The sequence below is a fragment of the Camelus bactrianus genome, chromosome 12, assembly GCF_048773025.1.
Source record: "Camelus bactrianus isolate YW-2024 breed Bactrian camel chromosome 12, ASM4877302v1, whole genome shotgun sequence".
In the NCBI taxonomy this organism is placed as follows: domain Eukaryota; kingdom Metazoa; phylum Chordata; class Mammalia; order Artiodactyla; family Camelidae; genus Camelus; species Camelus bactrianus.
The window spans coordinates 62,808,885-62,829,934 of NC_133550.1; the positions used below are offsets into that span (position 1 = coordinate 62,808,885).

General features: G+C 41.8%; 1 protein-coding gene across 1 annotated transcript in view; it reads left to right on the plus strand.

Annotated features, from left to right (window-relative positions):
* Positions 1-21,050, plus strand: part of GRAP2 (GRB2 related adaptor protein 2) — a 60,444-nt gene that overhangs the window by 902 nt on the left and 38,492 nt on the right. The window lies entirely within an intron of this gene.

A 21,050-nucleotide genomic window follows, 5' to 3' on the forward strand; every position in this document is an offset into this window, starting at 1 on the left:
CCCTGAACCTGGCGATTGAATGCACCCACCAAAGACTGTGCTAATTTGAAAATATGGTGTTTATATACTTGGAATTGGTCCTTGGTAGTAAAGTACATGTAACTTCATCTGCACATTATTAAAAATGTACATCTCCAGATGAATTAAGAGGAGGGAAAATATTTAGGGTCTAAAACTCCAATAGGAAAGATTACATGTGCTCGTGTCCTGTCATCTGAGGGTGGGAAACCTCAAGCTGGGAAACCTTTTGTCCTTTACAGCTGCATTTATCATAGACTGATTAGTTCTTTAATGGGTCGTCTTTTCTTTCCTTTTTTCTTCTTATTTTTGGTTTCAGAAAGCACATTTGGTAAAAGTATACTCTGCTTTAGCAACCCAATATTGTTTATAAAACTTCATTTATAAAATAATTTTAAAGTGATTCTCTTTACCAAAGGATCTGTTACTAAATAAAGAACACTGTGTAAATGGAGGACCATCTACGTGCGTTTAAATTTCAAGTTTTAAAAATTCTAATTTGTGCCCTCTTGGAGAACTTTTTTTTTTTTTTTTTTTTGGTTAAAAGGGACAGCCTTACATCATTGAATAAAACTATCTTTTTAGATTGAATTTGGAATGTCTCCCATGTAGTAAACAGTAATCTTATTCTCCCTAAATTGTAGTAGATTTCATCTTTTTAAAATGACTTTCCTGAAGCAGAGGGGAAGGAGGTGATCAATTTGTTCAAAATGAAATGTCTCTATTGCTAATATAATATCTTTTTGAATACCTTCTATACCTTAGGCCCCGATGAAAATCCCTTTTACTATTTTTTTTATTTCAATTGTTCTACGTCTATCTATCTCACAGGGATATTGTAAGAATACAGGAGTTAACTTAGACCTGAAGCGCCTTCAGAGAAAAGCGCTATCAAAATGCAGGGTGATATCGGTATTGTTTCTGTGAATCTTGATCATTTTCTTCCCACCTTTAATAAAAAATATATCTCACTTAGTGCCTGGAGCCGTCTCTTTTAGAACCTTTGCCTTCTGGAAGAGCTGAAAATGAGCCTGGTTCCCACTTGTTTATTGATTCTCAGAGAATAACACCTGCTGGTGTTGGTGACTTGCAGGGCTCATGCCTGAACTTGAGCAGAACTTGCTTCTTTTCTTGGCTCCAGAGAAGTCTCCAGTCGTTCAAAAATGTGGCATCAAGTGTGATTCCATTGGGATTTCTTAAACAAGTAACAGTTGCTGCTGGATGAGTCCTAGGGACAGAGGCTTCATTTTTGTGCCCTCATAAAACAAACTCAAAATTTGGTCAAAAGTCTTTATGACTTGAGTTATTTTGAGTCAAATGATTGCATTGATTGGCCCTCATTTGTCCTTCTCAGACCAGCATATCTCCATCTTTTAAGGAGCATCATAGCCTCATGTGTCCCTCTCTTTTTTATTGTTGTTGTTGCCTCTTTACAATTTTCAGGAAAATATAGCCTTATTTAACAAATGAACATTTGTAAAACTTACTGTGCATTTCCTATGTGTTGGGCCTTGTGTTCGGCACTGAGTTCTCTTCAACAATGTTAATATTAAGTTTCAATAAGTGTCAGCCAATAGGAATTCAGTAAATAATTTTTAAAAAACAATTTTCTTTTTAAAGATGCATTTACAGGCAAACATTTTAGAGAATTAAAAGAAACCAAGTATGTGAAGATTAAGATATTTAGTGAATTGAAACCTCTATGTTCACCTCCTAGGTTCAGCAGTTGCTAACTTTGGGGCATATTTGTTCCGTCTATATGTATTTCTTTCTAAACTACTTGTAAGTTACAGACAAAATCATACTTCATCCCTACATAATTCAGTGCACATCTAAGAATAAGAACAGCTTCCTACATAACTGCAGTGCCATCATTATACCTAGGAAGATGAACAGTAATTCATTAATAAAATCTACTCTCAAGGCCATATCTAACCTTAACCACTTGTCCCACAAATGTCTTCTGTACCTTAAAAAGCTAGGATCTAATTTTTTTAAGAAAAATACATTTCTGCATTAGGGTTTTATGTCTTTATTCAATGTTGGATTTTTTTTTTAAGGTTAGGTGTTATAGAATGTCCCATGTTATAGGATGTCCCACATTATAGGATGTCCCACGTTCTGGATTTGTTGTTGCCTCATGGTGTCATTTAATTTGTTCCTCTACCTCTACCCCCTGTATTCCCTGTAAACTCCAAGTTAGGACTAAAGCACTGATTGGATTTCAACTGAACGTATTTTACAAGGTGCTCCATATTGCGTCTCAGCAGGAGACACGTCACGCCAGGGTGCTCAGTTTGGTCTTGGCTCAAGGTAGTGATCTCACCCCAGGGATCCCTCTGTTGTGAAGGTACTTCCCCACCCCCCTTTGCAATTAGCAAGTGATCTGACGGGATGGCACTTCGGCATTGTGGTAAAATCCTGTTTCCCAACAGACTTCACCCAGTGGCTTTGGGTGATAATCCTTGCCTGGATCCACCTTTCCATTGGGAATCATGTACATTTTTACCACACTTGGAAGAAGGACTGACATACACATTCATCATTATCAGCAGCAACAGCAGATACTTATTGAGTGTTTAAGTTCAGGTAATAACAACAGCAATGAGGAGGAGGAGAAGGAGGAGGAGGAACATTACCGAGTGCTGCTGTGGAGCCAGATGGTCTGGGGTGGAGGCCAATCCTCCAGTTACTAACCAGGCCAACTGGGACAAGTTACTTAGTCTTTCTGTGCCTTAGTTTCTTACACAATAAGATGAGAGTAATAATGGTACCTATCTCATCATGTAGTTTTGAAGATTAAATAATTTATACAAGTAAAGTTTCTAAAACAGTGTCTGTTATTATTGTTTGCCAAGCACTTTTCAGGTGTGAACTCATTTGCTTCTCATAACGGCACAGTGAAGCAAGGGTTAGTGTCACCCTTATTTTGTAAGTGAGAAAACTGAGGTACGGGAGGGTAAGTAACTGGCACAAGGTCACTTCACTAGTATGTGGTAGAGCCTGGATTTGAACCCAGGCAGTGGGGTTCCAGAGCATTCTCTCTGAAGACTGGTGCACGGAATGAGACCAGACACAAGTGGAACTGAATGAAAATCAGTTACAAGGCCCCACCCCATCTCACCACCACCCCATCTCGCCACCACCCCAGTTTTAAGTTACTTTAAGTTATTGAAAATCTGGCAGCGTAGCTACCAAAATATATTTTAGATTTTGTTTATCAGAATAATAGCACTCTATTAAGCATAGATGCGTATATTTATTGCATTTATATAGCTTCAGGCTCTGGAGAAGGAAGTTCAAACATAGGAGAGAATGCTAGCCCTGAAAAATGCAGCACTCCGAAGGAAGAGGAAGGCAAAAAAACTGAACGGATGATACAAGAGGGGAGTTAAGAGATCTCAGAACCTTGGGGCAGAAGGTATTTTGACATAGTCAAGGGGGGAAAAATCCCTCTCATTTTTCACGTTACTGTACTGTGTAAGATTTTACCACTAAAACACAAGAGTCTAGCCATTGTCAGATTTATAAAAACCACATTGGATTTCTTTATGGGACGATGGATGAGTCCTGTCAGTAGGTAACTTCCCTGGTTGGTTATCTCGCTCACTCAGATATTCCGTCCATCAGGCCATGGCTTCGGAAACATAACTATACAGAGAAGGCCTCATCGACCAGGTAGAGGTCCCTGTTCCTTCATTAGCATTAAAAAGGGATTCCAGTGCCGTCTGTTCACTCCTTCAATTGCCCCGTTACAGAAAGCTCTCCAGAGTAATTTTCTAAAGAGAACTAAAAATAAAGGGGGGAAAAATCCGACATTAATAATGTTTTTATGCATTTCCAACACAGTCGTTGCTGAATTGATTCTGCGTTTTTATGTTTTTTAATGAAAAGCAGGCTAATTGATCAATTGGTCATGAATAATACTTTTTCATTTGTTTTCCTCCCCACCTCTCAGCCTTCCAGAGCCACGGGCTTAACGTAGCAGCCTGCAAACGGTTTATGATTTGTGTCTATTGTCTAGTGCTTTGTAGGAAAATACTAGAAACAAACTGCGGGGAACTCAGTAGGAACTCAGTGAATAATAAGTAGCTAGTTCTCTTATTCAACGTGATTTTAAAGAAAAATCTTTTTGAATAACTAGGAAATATTACTAGGGAAGAACTAATAGGAAAAAAAAACCTGGTTGACTTACAATTTGACATTTCTATTCATCATTTTGTAAGTCATAGATTTTTAGCACTTTGTGGAGCAAAATGTGACATCAGATTAGCTCCTCTCCCCTAAATAGATTTATATTCTAAAAAAGTGGATTATTGAATTAGTAAGGCTAGCAGGAAGATCTCAACAATACATTAAATCTAAGAAAATTGTTATGTTTTAATGTATTATAGCAACCCTTAAGGTTGATCGTAAGTATGTTGAGATCCAAAGCAGAGCTCTCCCTGGTGGTAGTGAGGTTAGAGGTGGAGGGGAGGGTCAGAGACACATTTAGGAAGCTGAAGAAAGCTAAAGAAACTCTCTCAAGAGGGAAAAAAATGCCTAGCACTCCTCCTCACACACCTTTACACAGAATTTCCAGAGGTCCATGGATTCCCCTGGACTCCGCCTATATGTCCTTAACAGGAAAAAATGTCCTTTATCTGGAGTTTTTTTTACCCCGAGTCTTTTAAAGCTCTAAAAAGCATTTTCACACATTATCTCATTTGATCTGACCACATAGTTTGCCTCTCATGTTGCTGAGTGGGAGAAGCAAAGCTCAGGAGTTTCAGCGACTTGCTTGAGGTACTTTTGCTAATGTCCGCCAAGACTTAGGACCAAGGCTGTAACATTGTGGCCCAGGGCTACTTCTGCTGCACTGATCTGGGCCCAGCATTTGGGAGACACAGGAGCCCAAGATGAAGGCTCTGGGAATCTGAATTCTGGCTCTACTGGGAACTACCTGCGTGACCTTGAACAAGACTTGGTAACTTCTCTGGGCCTCAGTTTCCTTCTTGGTGAAGTGAGTGGTTAGACCACGTGTTTGCTGAAGCCCCTTCCGTTCTCTGTTGCAAACTACCTAATCCCCCTGGGTCTGAGAGCAGAGGGAAGTGACCTTTTCTGTGACAGATGGCAAGACCTTTCACCCTGCCCTGTAAATCATAAGAGCTGGCATTCAGTTCAGATGGGTTTCTTTGCAATGGCCAAATCCTGTTAAAAACCATAAACATTAATAGTGTTTTTGTGAGCTGCTTGAGTGCGGTTCTGCTGGTTGCCTCATTTTCCTGCAGGGCTGACTGTCTCCCAGCAATTTTGCTCTGACTCTGTGCTCTGCATCAGACAGACATACCACGGTATTTTATGATCCCTCTTGGGTAGTTCAGAATATAATATGGAAATAAAGATCGCTGATGGACTTATTTTGGGCTGATAGAACTTATCCTTCTGAAATGGTTATTTCTCTTGAAGGACGCAAATCTTCCACCTGATTTTCCATCATTAAGAGTTATTTCCTTTAATGCCCTGAAATGGCTTGGAAATTGGAGAGTCATGAGAGCCCGCAGCATTGAACGCAGAAGCCCTGAGACAAGGAAGAACAGAACCAACCCCTTTACTTTGTGGGCTATTGGAAGAATCTTTGAGTCAGTATAACTAGCACAAATTTGTAGGTTAGCCTTTGTTTCAGATTTATAAAAAGTGTCCATAGCGTTTGCTGCCAAGTGTGCAAAATCCATGATATAGCCCCAGTTTAATTTTGGATCTCTCCAGGAAGAAAAACAAGCAGAAAATTCTCCTGCTCCATAGGTCAGTAAACCAGAGTTTTATAATATCAGTTGTCAAATGGTGGAAATTCAGAACCAAAGGACTTCTGTTCATCATAGGAACCACCCTGCTCTTGCCTTTTGGAATAATCTGAACCACGTGCTATTAGCACAAACAGGCAGCTACCCCAGTAACCAAGAAGGTATTGGTCTCTAATTGTCATTTATAGCCAATGATAGAAAATTGGGGGCCCTGTCTTTTTGCTCACTGTGTTTTCTAACTGAACGTCAGGCTGGCGAGTGGAGGTGTATCAGCTTCCTGCAGGGAAGTGTATAATTTGCTCTGTACCGTGTCAGGTCATTGGACTGTGGGAGGTAATACTGTCCGGTGATGAGAGTGACGGAGCATGAACGTAGCTCCTGGGTTCTGCGCTCCATTCTCAGCTTCGTGAGTGAGTCACTGCACCCCATCCACCCTTCTGTCCTTGAGTGAAATGGTACCATTCTTTAACCTACTACGCGGGAGACTTAGGAAGAGCCATGCATTGCTACCCTCAAAGCATGTTTATGTCTTTGCTATACTATAAATATGCTCTCTTTCATTTTAAAAATGCCTAACATGGTGCTTTCTTATTTAAACAAACTCATTTTGTGGAATCTCTATTTCTTAGACCAATATTGTTAAATAGACTACTACTAACTCATTTTATAAACCAGATATTGTATGCTGTTGTGACTGGGCACTTGGTACCCTGTAAATATCCAAATAAACAAAGAAGGAGAGTGTGTGAAGTCAAAGAATCTCCTAGCTGGAGAGTAATCCCCGAGACGTGAAACAAGGAAGATGGGGCTCTTAAATAGTAGAACGGATGAACAACTTTCATTTTAAAATGCAAGCTGTAGGGAAAAGTCAGATACACTACACAGCCAACTTTGTCAGCTTGTATTAGTTCATAAAGTGAAGGGTCAATTAGGTGTTGTTATCATCAAAAGGGCACGCTGTAATGCTTTGTCATGTAGACACTATAAAAAAAATGACCTACCTGGTTACTTTAATTCGTCTTTTGGTTACTGTCAGCAGACACCCCCTCAGTCTCTAATTCAAGGTAGCCAGACGTACTGAGAACACATAAGGTAATAAAAACAAAAGGCAAATAGGGTCCTTTTCCCTGAGGAACTAACGAGCTATTAGGGAAACTAGGACAAAGGAGAGAAAATGCTGCCACAGTGCCAAGCTCCTGAGGAGGAGCTGGAGTAAGTGGCTCAGGGCGGGGCTTTGTAGGGAGGGCTTCCTGAAGGAGGTGCACCTGCAGGCAGATGGAGATGGCTTGGCAAAGAGGCATAAATGCATCCACAAATTTGTGCACTTCAAGGAAATCATAGGCGGAACAGAGTCTTCTCTGCTAAAGACCTGTTCATTTTGCCAATGACAAGCAGTAGAGAAGGCGCTTGTAAATCTTTTCCTTAGGGATCCAGAAATTAAACTGCTGCCACTGGAAACTGTACTTCAAGGTCTTTTTCTTGGATAACTGGTTCTTCTTTCAATTCTTATCATGTCCCCTAGTCTTCTTTTTTGAACATAAATATCCTTTGTTCTTTTAACTATTCATCCTATGATGTGGTTTTCATGCTCTCATCATTTTAAGTGTTCACCTCCAATGGACTCCAGTCTAAGGTCCCTCCTAAATCATGGTGCTCTGCTTGGGACTGAGCTCTCCAGGAGTGGTCTGACAAATGCAGAATACCATGGAGTAGTCGCCTCCCTTCATCTATACCCTATACTTCTATTAACATGACCTGAGATTGCATTAGTCTTTTTGGCATTCAACACTGCTGACTCATACTGAAATTGTGGTCAACTCATACCCATGAGTTCCCATGCACTACTATTAAGCCAGTTCGTCCTTATTCTGTCCTTGCGCTATTGATTTAAAAAAAAAAAAAAAAAAAAAACAGCCAAAAACCCTAGGCACAGAGGTTTAAAGAGACATTTAACTCTATTACACTTGATCAAATTGATAACAACCTATCAAAATATTTCAAAGCACATTAGATCTCTTGTCCCAAGGTGAGTACTTATCTTCTGGCCGGAGGCATAGCTAATCTCAACACTGGATCCCTGGAAGAGGCCTCCAGCAGGTCAGGACTTTATTATCTACATCTTTAGACAGATTAGCAAACCTTAATCTTCCTAACTGTAAACTAGGAACAAATGTGAACGGCCCTTTGCCTCCCAAGGACGTGCAACAATGAGTCAGATGTCAGTAAACCTCTAAGTCAAAGTTCCCAGAGGCAGTGTTATATGAGAGGAGAAAGATTTTATAACAGGCTTCTGGCAACTTTCCAAAGATTTGATTCCCCTTATCACTATACGTTACAGTGAATAGCATTCTTTTTGCAACTGTTTTAAAGCTATAACTGAGGTTACCTGATTTGGGGTTATAATAACATCAGGTGGTGTCAGTATAATTTCAGCACATGACTATTTGTCATGTGAGGAAGGTATATGAATCTGTTTCATTGCAAGACTCCATTTAAAGTGATTCTTCTCTCTCCATCCCCTCCTCCGGGCCCATCCTTACCCCTAGCCTCCTCCTTCGTGAAACAAGGGCAACAAAGACCTTGAAGTTTAGGTTTCCATCAGACTTTTGGAAACCTTTAAAAGTTTTGCTGGGGGGAGGGTATAGTTCAAGCGGTAGAGTGCATGCTTAGCATGCATGAAGTCCAGGGTTCAATACCCAGTACCTCCTCTAAGAATAAATAAACCTAATATCCTCCCCCAACCAGAAAGAAAGAAAGAAAGAAAGAAAGAAGTCCTGTCAAACGAATTTAGCAGGTCACAGATTTTTGTAGGTAACTTGTATAATATTTATAATTTCAAGCTAATAGAAATGTCACATTTCAAAACACATCTCTGTGAGCAGTTTCATTCATTACAGAAAAGTTCAGGAACATCTATAATTTTCCAATCTGTCCTTTTAATGCAAATTTTAATGTTGCTCTCATAACCTTGTAATCATTAAGATTCAAATAGCCCCTCCCCCACCTCTCACTAGTGATTGTGACCCAGGGCCTTGCCACTCAGTGTGACATCTGGGGACCAATGGTGTTAACATCCCCTGGGAGCCTGTTAGAAATGAGTATCTCAGACTCTGCCTCAAACCTACTACTGAATCAGACTCTGATCTTTAAAAAAATTCCTCTATGATTCTTTTGTACAATAAAATCTGAGGAGAACTGATCTGGGATGAAGGGATTTCACCCCATTTTAGCCATCATAACCCCATTTTACCGCCCTTACCCACTGTGTCCTGGTGCAAAACTTGCAAAGTACCATGTGGTGTTTACTAATAGTTTAGAGTCATTAGTTAAAATTTGACCAGATTTAAATATTCTATATACATCCAGCTATTTTTCAAAGTTTCTATAACTGGCTTTAAAATGCTCTTGCCTTTCTGGGTTCTGGTCACAATTTAGAGGTCAGGGAGGGGGGCTGCTACTGGCATCTAATGGGTGAAAACCAGCAATGCTGCTAAGGACCCTATAACGCACAGGATGGTCCGCATAATAAAGATTTAACCAGCCCCACATGTCAGTAGCACTGAGGTTGAGAAGGCCTGTTGTAGACGCATGTGGTTTGTAGAAAAGGGCTCAGATATGCAATCATTCACAGCAGAATGTAAGAAAATGAAGCCACGTGGCATGTCATCATGCGGCCAAGAAAAGAACAAACGACTGGCAGTGGTCTGAGTGATGATGGTGGGGACATGGGGGGCTGGGAGTAGAGAATCCAACCACAGGTGAGAGGAGAGATCTAGGGCAGGTTATAATCAGTGTCCTGTGCACAGCCGGCTTTGGGTAACAGGGTTTGGCTTCAGAGATTGGACACCAAGTATGAATGGGGAGAGGGGGTGGTATGGGCTGGAGAGAGAGAAAGCTTCTAGACTGGGTACTAGATGTGATCTCAAAATCATGTTAGACCTGGAGAGCAAGAAAGGAGTTGGGGTGCTAGCATAGGAGTACGTGGGTGGATTTCAGGTAAATCCAGTAAGACGTGGACTTAGATTCAAGGCAGAATCCCACTTGCTAGAATGGGACACCTCAGAGCCAGGCCAGCAGCTGGGGGTGACCTGATGCACAGTTACCTGAGTGTTGGGCTGGAGTGTGCTTCTTAAATCCCTCCCAACCAGGAAGAGGCTTAGTGCCAGGTGTACGGTATGGCTGACCTTAAGTAAGAGGTCAAGTGCTTCCAGCTATGGAGAAAGATGGGCAAGAAACAAGTCGGTCCCGACACTGGCTGCTGGAAAATCATGGGATAAGAACTGGAACAGAACTTGAGGGGGTCCTCCATGTCATTTCCCTACTGCACGGCATCAAAACCATTTCAGAAAAATGACCTACTCTTCAACTGTAAAATTCCAAAGAAAGATTTCTTAAGGACCTGTGTTGATGCCTTCTAATCCATCTAAATCAACACTTCTTCCCCATTCCTAACCCTGGATCACCTCCCCGGATGTAAGTCGACTTTCTTTCATCCCACCTGCACATGATGAGCTTTCTAACAGCCCGTAATGTCGAATAACACAAACTACCTTCACAACTCCCGAAGGCAGTCTCCCCTTCTCTAAGCTAAGAATCTCCATTCCATTAGTGTGTCACCCAACCTCTGGACCCTCTCGAAGCCTTGCCTGCGTGTGATAGTCACCACCAAAATGTATTTATTAAATCTACAATGTGTGTCAATTGCCCTTTTGACCCTAGAATGCAAAGAAGGAAAAATATAAAAAGAGATACATGGTTTTGTTAGTTCTTATTAGTCTCTTTTCTCTCCAAGGAGTTGTCAGTCTTTGCCGAGTTCATAGTCTAGATGGAGCAAATGTCCTTAGGCTAAGTTCTATTGTAACATTTTAGTTGTCCTGCAAATGCTTTCACTGTGACCCTCACCTAAGGACAACAGAGTCCACTATCATATAAAATAGCTCTGATGTGAGTTTAGCTGTAAATAAAACTGGGATAAAGGCATTTGTTCAATTCCAGAGAAGGCATTATACTGCCATGTGGGTTTGGTTTCCAGTGAGCTGCAAAACAAAGTTCTTTTCCACGTAAAGGGATTTATTCAGCTGAATGCACTCACTTTGCTGCAACTGGATTAATTTCATTTCACATCATGTCTCTAAGTAGAAGAGTAAACTGATTTGCAGCTGGCTAAATGGATATGTTGATGCATCCTACATCAGTAAGATTTATTGCAACTAGATTACAGCAGTCATGGTACACTAGTTGTTTTCACGTCTATAAAGTAGCTGCAGAAGGGCACCATTTCAGTGTATGCATTGAAAAACAGTTTATCAAATGTACAGTCGATGGGGATGTGGAATGAGAGAGAACACAGGTGTGTAAAATGAGAAAATGTTATTAAAAATACTTATTTTATTCTATACCTGTGTCCTAAAAGCCACCATTTTAGATTTTTGAATCGTGTTTCACACGGCACTGCTCAAGATATATACCCAAGCCCACTCGTGGGGGAACAAGTATTGATCATGGGCTTGTGTGCTCAGCACTGTGCTGAGGACCACCACTCACCCAGCACTGGGTCACCACCCACTCACTCCACCCTCTACTTTCTTCTGTACGCTTGTCTCCCCAGTATCTCTCTCCATTTCCAAAACCACAGGCTCACCACCCTCCCGGGACTCTCAGTTTGTGTCTATGCTTGGGACCCCCTCCTTTCATTTCTCCCAAATTGCTGCCTTTATCCTGGCTCGTGCTTCTAATACAATAAAGCCGCCAGTGGAAATTTTTCTGATTTCTATAACTAGCAGTTATTTTCAAAGGAAATCGCTTGTGGAGATGAGCCTGTGGTGTCCCAGGGCTGTTATATGGATCAAATGTAATAATATGTATAAAAAAGCCATTTGTAAACTGTAACATGCTCTCCCAAAGTAAATTATTACTGTATTATATGATTTTAAGGTTTAAAAAGCAGCCAGATTATATATAAAAGTTCGGTAAGACTTGGTAACCCAGTTGGAAAAGAAAATTAGAGAATTTGAGGTCTTGACCTCTCCATCAATAAGTTAGAGGCCTCCAACTTTTTTTTTTTTAACAACCAAAGCATGCCCATTCTGTTGAGAACACACTCTGGTCCAAGGACTGTCTGCTCATGATTCTGGAACAAGGTCTTCCCTCTTGCTTGAGTTTCCCCATCCCCCACAGTCACCTTCCAAATCCCAGCCAACCTTCACAGGTTAACCCCAGACCCACTCTCTCTCCCCAGCTCTTCCCCAGACAGAATTCATCTCTTTCTCCCCAGCGCTCAGCCTCAGAATTATTTATGTAGGTATTGATCTCCCTGAATCAGCTATGACTTGCTAAAGAGCAGGTCTGTTTCAGCATCTGCCAGGTCCTCCTTCCCTTCAAAGAATGAAAGTAACAGCTCAGAGTAAAATGGCCTGAGGGTAAGGGAGAGAATTCCACGGGGCCAAAAATGTTCTATGAAGAGGCTTTATCCTTGGAGGCTGGTCTCAGATATAGAAATGTCCTTACCTGGGCAACTAACTGTAGGACCCTCTGAAATAGAACAGAGTCTGTTAAATAGACTCCTAAAAACCCTAGGAGTGGTGGGTAGACAGAGGCTTCTCTCATTCTTTGTACTTTTCTGTACCTTTGAAATATCTCATATTTTTAAATGAACATAAAAGACCCTATCCTACTTAAAAGTTAGTGAGTTGAGTAACTTTCTTTCTAACTTGATTTTCAGCCTCAAAATTTTCCTGTATTTTAAATTAGAAAAAAGTCATCCTTTGCTTTCCAGCTTAGCTGTATTTTATCTACTGAATATGGTACCCCTTGAAATCAATGGTCCATAGACTGTGATCCACACAATTCCACACTGCATTGCACTTGTATTGAAGGGAACTCCTTGTGTAGTGTGGGGCTCTTGGAGGATGAAAAGTGCCACTTTTTAGAATATTAAAAAAAGTACTTGAGCTGTTTTGTTATTTTAATACTTTACTGTTAGCAGAACAGAAAGTCTTTCTTAGGAATCATCTCTAAAACAATTAGCCATGTTAACCATTGCCAAGTACGTAATAGGTGCTCAATAAATATTTTTTAAATTAATTAAAATACTGTGCCCTTCTAAATGAAAGATAACTTCAGTCATTTAAAATAGCCAGCAATGGGTGTAGTTTCCAATTGCTGCTCTTTTGTGTTCATTAGAAATCATAGAAAAATAGGAATTTGAGGAAAAATTCAGATGTTATGGAAAGTGCATTGATGAAAGCAGATTATAATTTTGTTTATAGTGATTTGATATACAATTATTTGAGGGATTTATTGTTAGCATGGACCAAAGCTGTGTTGTGACTATAATGGAAGATTGGCCCAGAGCCTTTACCCAATGCCAGACTCTCCAGCATCGCCTGTGTTCTTTCATCAGCAGCCTGGCCCCCCCACCAAACTCTGCGATGTAGTCCTGGCACAGACCCCTAACCTAAAACTCCAGCCAATTTCCCTAACTACGTACTTCTCCCCTTCACCTGCCAGATACTTCTTGTTCTCAGACACTGCACCTTGAAATCGGGGGCTTTCAACGAGTTAAAAAGGGAAATATAGAATTACCTGGCTTATCAGTATTTTAAGTACCCTTGTAGACTTAAAGTGTTCTTGTATGAAACCACTTGAACTCTTTCTTAAGATATGCTAATTTTTTCTCTCTTTGATTGAACTGTTAACCTTCTGGATACATGACTAGTTATTACCTCAAGTATGTTTGGAACCACTCCTGCCCTAACCATTCTAAAATGTAATTAGCATGAAGACTTTACTGTCGGAGCACAGCCCCTCGGGCTGTGATCTCATTAGACGGCACAAATTGAGCAGAACTGTGCTTGCTCCAAGCTCCAAAAAAATCTCTAAGAGAAATCCTCAGCACCGGGGGAAAGGTTAAAATTGCTGATTCTGTGAGCTCTCTCTTACCCATATATTTAATTTGTATAACGAGCCAAACATAGAGAGGATTGTGGTTCTTCTGTTTGAAAAATGAAAGCAAATCTGTTTTCTCAGAACTCTGCTTATGCAACATGTCTGCTCTCACAGCTCTGGGTCACCAAAACAAAAATAATATGTTTTAGAGCTCTAACTCCCCCCTCCCCCACCTCCAAAGACATGCATAGCCTTTTCAGGTATCATCCCACAACGACAGATGTTACAGAGAATGACTGGTCTCTAGGAGGTAATTCACAAACATGGGAAAGCTGAGGCCCAAGGAGATGCAGTAAGTCACAGGCTCTTCACACCCCTCCCTGAACTTTCCCCATCTCTTCCACCATAGAAGGAGCTCGTTACTTTCTGAATTGAAAACCATTGCATGCTGTCTGCTCAGTTATGTCAGTAAACGCTCCCAAGTCTGGGACCAAGCCCAAATGTTAGGAAACCTTACATGAATAATAATGATGCGTTCAATCCTGGGATCCCAAAGGTTATCATTTCTAGTTCATTGTGGGGTACTTTGGATGCCCCAGTTGGGCCCTAAGTGATTGGAATCTCCAGAAGGCTGCCTGATTCGACCATTCCCTTCATTTGTAAGTCTGTAATGTGTTTTAATGCGCAGAGATGTGTCATATAAACAATAATTTCTCATTATTATAATAACATTTGTCCTCATTTGCAAAAATCTTTCTGACCTGAATTTATTCATGTCATGGTGTTTGTGCAAGCAGTCTTGTTTGCCTCTACGATATATTAATAATGCATTAATTAGCTTCCCAGTGCTGCCCAAACAAGGAACAGAAAGGATTTATCTAAATCGTGAAACATGAAGTGAAGCTAATACTTTGTTCATTATATTTTAAGAACAGTCTCCGCATTTGATAGTGTAGCAAAATTTAGGCCTGATTTTTAAGAGACGATAGCAGAAAATACTGCTTAATTGATAAAACATTTCTTTAGCACCTACTCTGTGAAAACTCTACGAGGCCAAAGAGGCTAAGAACGGTGAAATTGGCCAATTTAGTTTTATAGTCATAGTTAAAAGGCAATAAAGGGCGAGGTAATATGAGAGTTTTGATTTAGTGTCAACTAGCTTAAGTACATTAGATTGAACTGTATGAAATGGACAATGCCTGACCATTTTTAAACCAAAAGTGGCCATTTCATATGATTCAACCTAATATTAAGGTACTTTTGTCATACTGTACCAGCTCCTGAAACATGATAGTGTTCATTTTCTGTTTTTAAATTAAGCGATTCAAGTTGAAGCTGTCATTGTTAGAAAGTCAGCAGAATGTAAACATCGGTCAGGGATTTGACTTCTGTTTTTCATATTCACTTATTTTTGTAGACTCAGAAATAACATATATTTTGTAGTTCTAACATTTGTTAAGTTAAATTAGAGATTTCGGTTGATTTGGTTTAGTCAGGGGACCTGTTCTTCAAGCGTGATAGTCCCAGCTCAGTTCTTCCAGCCACTGCCTCTGTGAGCTTCACGCACAGCTGTCCTCTCTCCCTTCTTGTCTGCAGGGATGTGTGATCGCAGAACACTTCGCTTTTGCATATAGGTGTTTCTCTATGGGAGATATTAAATCTTAACATCCAGTTTTGCTGGCCTGTCCCTGAATTACAGGGCACTGAGCAGTCAGAACAGGGTATCACCCATGTATGCCCTGAATCCATTCTTCTATTTCCTTCAACATTTAACAAATATTTACGAAGCACCTATTTTGTGCAAGTGATGGAGTCAGTCCTCTGCCAAATATGAAGTTGTATGGACAAAACGTGTGCATTAATATAAATTTTAATTAATATTAACTTAATTAATTTAGTGCTAACGAAATACCAGGAACTTCTCTGAGCCCTTGACATGTATTAGTCTATTTAGCCCTCCCCAAGGGTTAGATCCATGGTTAGATCCATTTTGAAGATGAGGAAACTGAAGCCAGACAGGTTAGGTGAACTTCCAGAACTCAAACGCTTGGTCAGGACAGCCGCCGTTTCTCTGGTTACTATGGTGGCCCCGATGTTAGAAAGCAAATGCTTTTCCCAGACCATGAAGTCAAAGTGGGACAAGTCAGCAGTGCCTCCTGATGCCCTAAAATGGTAAATATCCACCCAGGCCGACGGGTGCAGATGACAGAAAACACTCGCACCTGTCGCACTGGGTTTCCTCCCAGCTCAGAACACTGAGAAGTGCCCCATGAGGCCCCGAAGTGCGAGTCGGGCACATGCCACGCGCGCTGGCCAGAGCACTCCTGCCGAGTCACATCTTGCCCCAAATCTTATCACAGCCCTGCCGAAGATCGAAGGTGGGGCTCTAGCAAGATAATGTTCACTCATCTTCCCGTTATGCCCAAGGTATGAACCCTGATAACACATCTAAATTCGAAGAAAATCAACCGAAGCCATCTCAGTCAATTTGAAAAGTCTAGTGACTCATTCACACCCTTTTCACAGGGCTCCTGCGGGCCACCCCAGTTCTCTGAACCAGCCTCCAGGCTCCTGCAGCCCGCATGCAGCTCGGGGCTCAATCACGCTCCTTCGCAGATCCGATGAGTGTTGACTCCCTTCTGCACAGACAGTTGCTCAGCAAGCTGCCCCTGTTCTGTGCTGACGGTGACCCCACCGCTTACGTCCCCGAGGCAGGCTAAACAAGGTCGCCTTGGAAAAATAAAACAGGGAGGAAGGTGGGGGCTTTTTAGCCCCAAGAATAAATTCCATCACTCTGAAAGTAAAATCATCGTACCTAAATGTGACTCGACTTATGTCAGGTCTTGTAAATATATGCACACGTGTGTATGCTTAAACTATGGGTGCTGACTGCTGGAAACAAAACAAGACAGCTTACCGTCTCATTAGAAGTACAAGAGCTGGTAGGCCAACTCACCAGAATAAAGAAAAATGGGTACTCTAACTTCCATAGACACACACACACAATAGTGTAATTATGCCCACAAGACAGTTAGTTGTCCTTGCAATGACGGACAGTTAATGTTTTCAAGGATTTTATTGTTTAAATTTATTTTTTAAATTATTATTTATTTTTATTTGTTTGTTTGTTTATTTGGGGGAAGGAGGTAATTAGGCTTATTTTTTTTTTTTTAATGGAGGTACTGGGGATTCAACGCAGGACCTTGTGCATGCTGGGCATGCACTCTACCACTGAGCTATACCCTCCCCCTCTTGTTTAAATTTAAACTGGTCAAATGAGCTTATGGAGCATTTGTGAGCTTAAATTTAGGCCTCCATTCTCAGGTGCAGGGCTGGTGTCCATATCAGCCCTACTAAGGCAGTAAGCAGAGTAGGTGAGGGCTAAGTCTCAGGAGCCAGACAGCCCGGACTGGAATTTCAGCTCTCCCATCTCCCGGCTTGCAGCCCAGGTAAATTTCTCTCCGTCCCATGCCTCCATCTCCTCATCTGTAAAATGGGAATAACTTAACTAAAAGGAACCCACATGGGTTTGCTATGAAGACCAAGTGAAATAATACGTGGTAAAACACTTAGAACAAGGCCTGGTTCAGAGTAAGCCCTCAACACATGTGAGTTATTTGTAACAGTAACTTGAAGTGGGCTCACATGTCCCAACAGGAAGCTATTAAGTTCTGTTTTGTTTTTGACTTGAATCTTTGTAGCACTTTAATCTTACTTCTTCTTCTTTTGTGTACCTGCAGAAGGAAGATGTTTAGCCATCCTTGGAGTAATCTTTCTTTTCATTAAAAACCATTATTGTCTCTTCAAGCTTCTTTTCTGCAGTAAATGATCCAGATTACTTAATCGTTCTGTTTTACATGCCTTAATCATTTATTTGAACTTCTCAACCATCTCCAGATTTAGTACACACAGAAATATTGTCTAGGAAAATTTAGTTTTGAAATCCCTTATCATCTGCAGTCCATTAGCTCAAATGTTTAAAACCATTGTTCATAAGATCAAAGTTAAGTCCTTTACCACATGTGTCAGTTGGCTTCATTCTGTTATACTGCCAGTCACCTAACTCTCAAATGCATAGTTCAGCACAAGCCAAGTCAGATGAGACCATAGTTCATTCATTCATTCATCAAATATTTATTGAGGGCCTACTATGTACCAGACGCTGTGCTCTGCTCTAAGATTACAAATAAGACACTTCCTGCTTGGAGGAGCTTACAGCTTGGGAGGGAAGACACAGAAGTAAAAGAAGTATGGCAAAAGTCTTGCATGAGATGCTGTCCTTGAAGTGAGCCGGTGCCAGGATAACCTTGGGGAGAAGGGAGGGAGAATTCAGCACCTTGGTGGGTCTAAGAGGGCTGCGCGGAGGAGGAGACTTTGGAGCTATATTAAAGGATGGCAAGGATTGACAGGAAAAGAGGAGAGTATTCAAGGAAGAAGAAACCGTTAGTTTCCATGGTGCTGGTGTGACAGGGGCCAGGATCTAGGAAGAATGCTGAGACACGAAGCTGCCCAGGTCGGCTGGGGCCAGGCCTGCAGCAATCAGCCCAAGAATCCTGAGCTCCGTCCTGCAGGCCTGGGGAGCCGGGGAGAGAGGGGTGATTTACACGAGTCATCCTAGGAGCCATGAAAAGGGGAGACTGGAGGCATCTGAGCCTAGAGTCAGAGAGGAAAAACAGGTGGCTGAGTAGTGGACAGATTATAAAGCCTGCACTGAGGAGAGGGTGAAGGAAAGAGGGAGTCAATTTTAGGCATATTTAAAGGGTAGGGTTTAGAGACCCAGTAGGGAGGGGTGCCAGATTTGGGAAATACGAAGAAAAGAGAGGGAGGAGTCCAGAAGGAATTCCAGGTTTCCAGTGTGGACCACTGTGAGGGCCACAGGGCCATATAGTACCATATGGCTCCATAGTACCTAATGGAGCGAATACAAGTTGGCACAAATCCTTCTCCTAGAAATGCTTCTTGAAGTCTTGTTGAAGGTCAGTAGGGAATGTCAATGTCGTGTGCAAAGAGCAGTGAATATATTCCCTGATAGTTAACCTTTTTAAAAATACCCCTTAATATATGTGACTTGCATGAGCTAAGATAGTATTCATGGAAGAGTCTTAATTTTTCATTTTCTGGAAATTAATTTTTCCAGATACAATAAGATGTTAGCATTTTTTCAGTTATCTGTGCCTGACATGATAGGTACCTATTTATTTGTTTACTTATTTAATTATCTGTCTCCCCTGCTGGAAGACAAGCTCCACGAGGCCAAGGACTTTGCCTCTTGTGTTCACATCTGTAGCCCCAGCACCTAAAACAGTGTCTGCCTCATGGTAGGTGCTCAGTAAATGTTTGTTGAGTCAATGAATGAATTTCCACTCAGGTGAGAAAGAAATAATCACATCCTTTACTAATGAGGAAAGAAAAGGAAAAAATCTGGATGTAGAACAATTTTTCATGAACAGATCCAATTTGCAAAGATGGAACTGATGTTTAAAAGCTATTTTTCCTCTTGAAGCTCTACTTCTGGGAAAATCACAGCTGCCAGCCTAGATGGCGGCTTTAACTGCCCAGTTACAAATTCTGCACAGCAGGACATATGGGCAGAGCTCAGCTTCCTTAAATGCTGTTGGTTCAGTAAGGAAATGGGGATCTTCCTTAGTGACTTAATGCCAGTTTCCCTTTTGCGAAAAACCCTGTGTGTTGTTCAGCGGAACATGGACAATAAAACCAGAAATCTCGGGGCCAGAAATTAAGTCTCTCATGCTCCTCTCTGATCAGGTGATGTTAAACCATTTCTACTTTCAGGCTGGAGTGTTTAATCATTTTCCCCTTTAAATTTAGCAGAGTGATTATTCCTCCTGGAGGATTGCACATATGCTCCTTTCTATCTGTGAAATAGCTCATTCCTGGATGAACTTTAAGCTCCTAAGTAACGCATGTAAAATACTGTTTATGAATCGTAGGAGAAATAGTCCACAGTCTCATTACTCCAAAAGGGGTACACCAAACCAGTCTCTCAGAGGGTCCTTTTTTTTCCAAGACGAGGGAAAAAACTTCAACCCACAGCACTATGATAACAATGATAGTAATCATACTTCCCGTGGATTTTACTCAGTCGTCTCATAGAGGCTACAGTGTAGGAAACCCATCTTCGGCAAGCATTTTCCGTGAGCTGGATCCCACACTTGGTCCATATGCTACAAAGAGGAATGAGACTTGGGGCTTACAAATTAGCTGGGGCTTCAAGACAGAAACCACAAAGTAAAATTAATAGATGCTAGTGAACGACATGGCCAGTAAGCGCTATACAGGATTCTGAAAAGGACAGGGTAATGGAAAGGACAGGGTCAGAGAAAGACTGTGTTCCCAGAGGAGATGGACTCAAATCTGAGGTGGACCTGTGGTGGGGGCTGGAGTGAGACGGGGCAGAGTGGTGGGGACAGTCGTGGACGCCACTGCTAGGGGTCCCACCTGGCTGAGGTGGAGGCTGCAGCAGGTAAGTTAGGGATTTGAATGCCACTCTAAGAATTTGGGGCTTGATTCTATAAGTAAAGTGGAATCGTTGAGAGGTTTTGAGCAGAAAGGATGTGAGCCAAGCAATGCTTTACAGAAACTAAATCAAACAGAGATTCATGCTATGAATTTAATCGGAGGTCTTCAGAACTGAGATAATGAGGCCATGACCCCGGCTGGGGACCCAGTAGGACATCTCCATCAGGCAGTACATTCCTGTGAATGCCTCTGAGGGGCTTCTATGAAACTGCATTCAGTGTGCCTAGCTGTCTCCGTACTGTAGGACAGTGATGCTATGACGCTGCATGCTGCTCGGAAGTAGCCTCGTTCCTTTAAAATCCCCACGGTTTGTACGTGACAGGCCCAGGTGTGGTCTGTCTGCAAACCTCACAGAGTCTAGGCACCTCAGAATATAAAACCTGGTAGGAATCTCAGAGCCCGCAAAGCCCACGCCTCAGTTTACCCATCCAGAGGCTGGCCCTTGCTCAGTTTCACGCAGCTCGTCTGTCAATGTCAGGGTCAGGGCATGACCAGCTCACCCTTCTGCACTCCAGCAAAGCCTCGAAGCTGGTCTAAATTCTTCTTTGAGATGGGTGTGAGCACATTCTGGCAAAATCCAGAAGAATCGGGGCCCTAACTGAGAGAGTTGGAACTCCTTTCCTCGACTCCTCCCAGAACCCCCACCTAGATCCAGTCCCTGCCTGAGCCCCCTCTTCATTCTTGCAGCTCCCTGCCTCGATGCCCTCTCTCAACACCCTCCAGCTTCTAGTCCTCCACCCACACCTGTTGTTTCTTGGGTCCTGCCATCGATCTTGCTGGTCTCTCTGTCCAGAACCCTTTACCATCCCAGCTTAGGCCTCA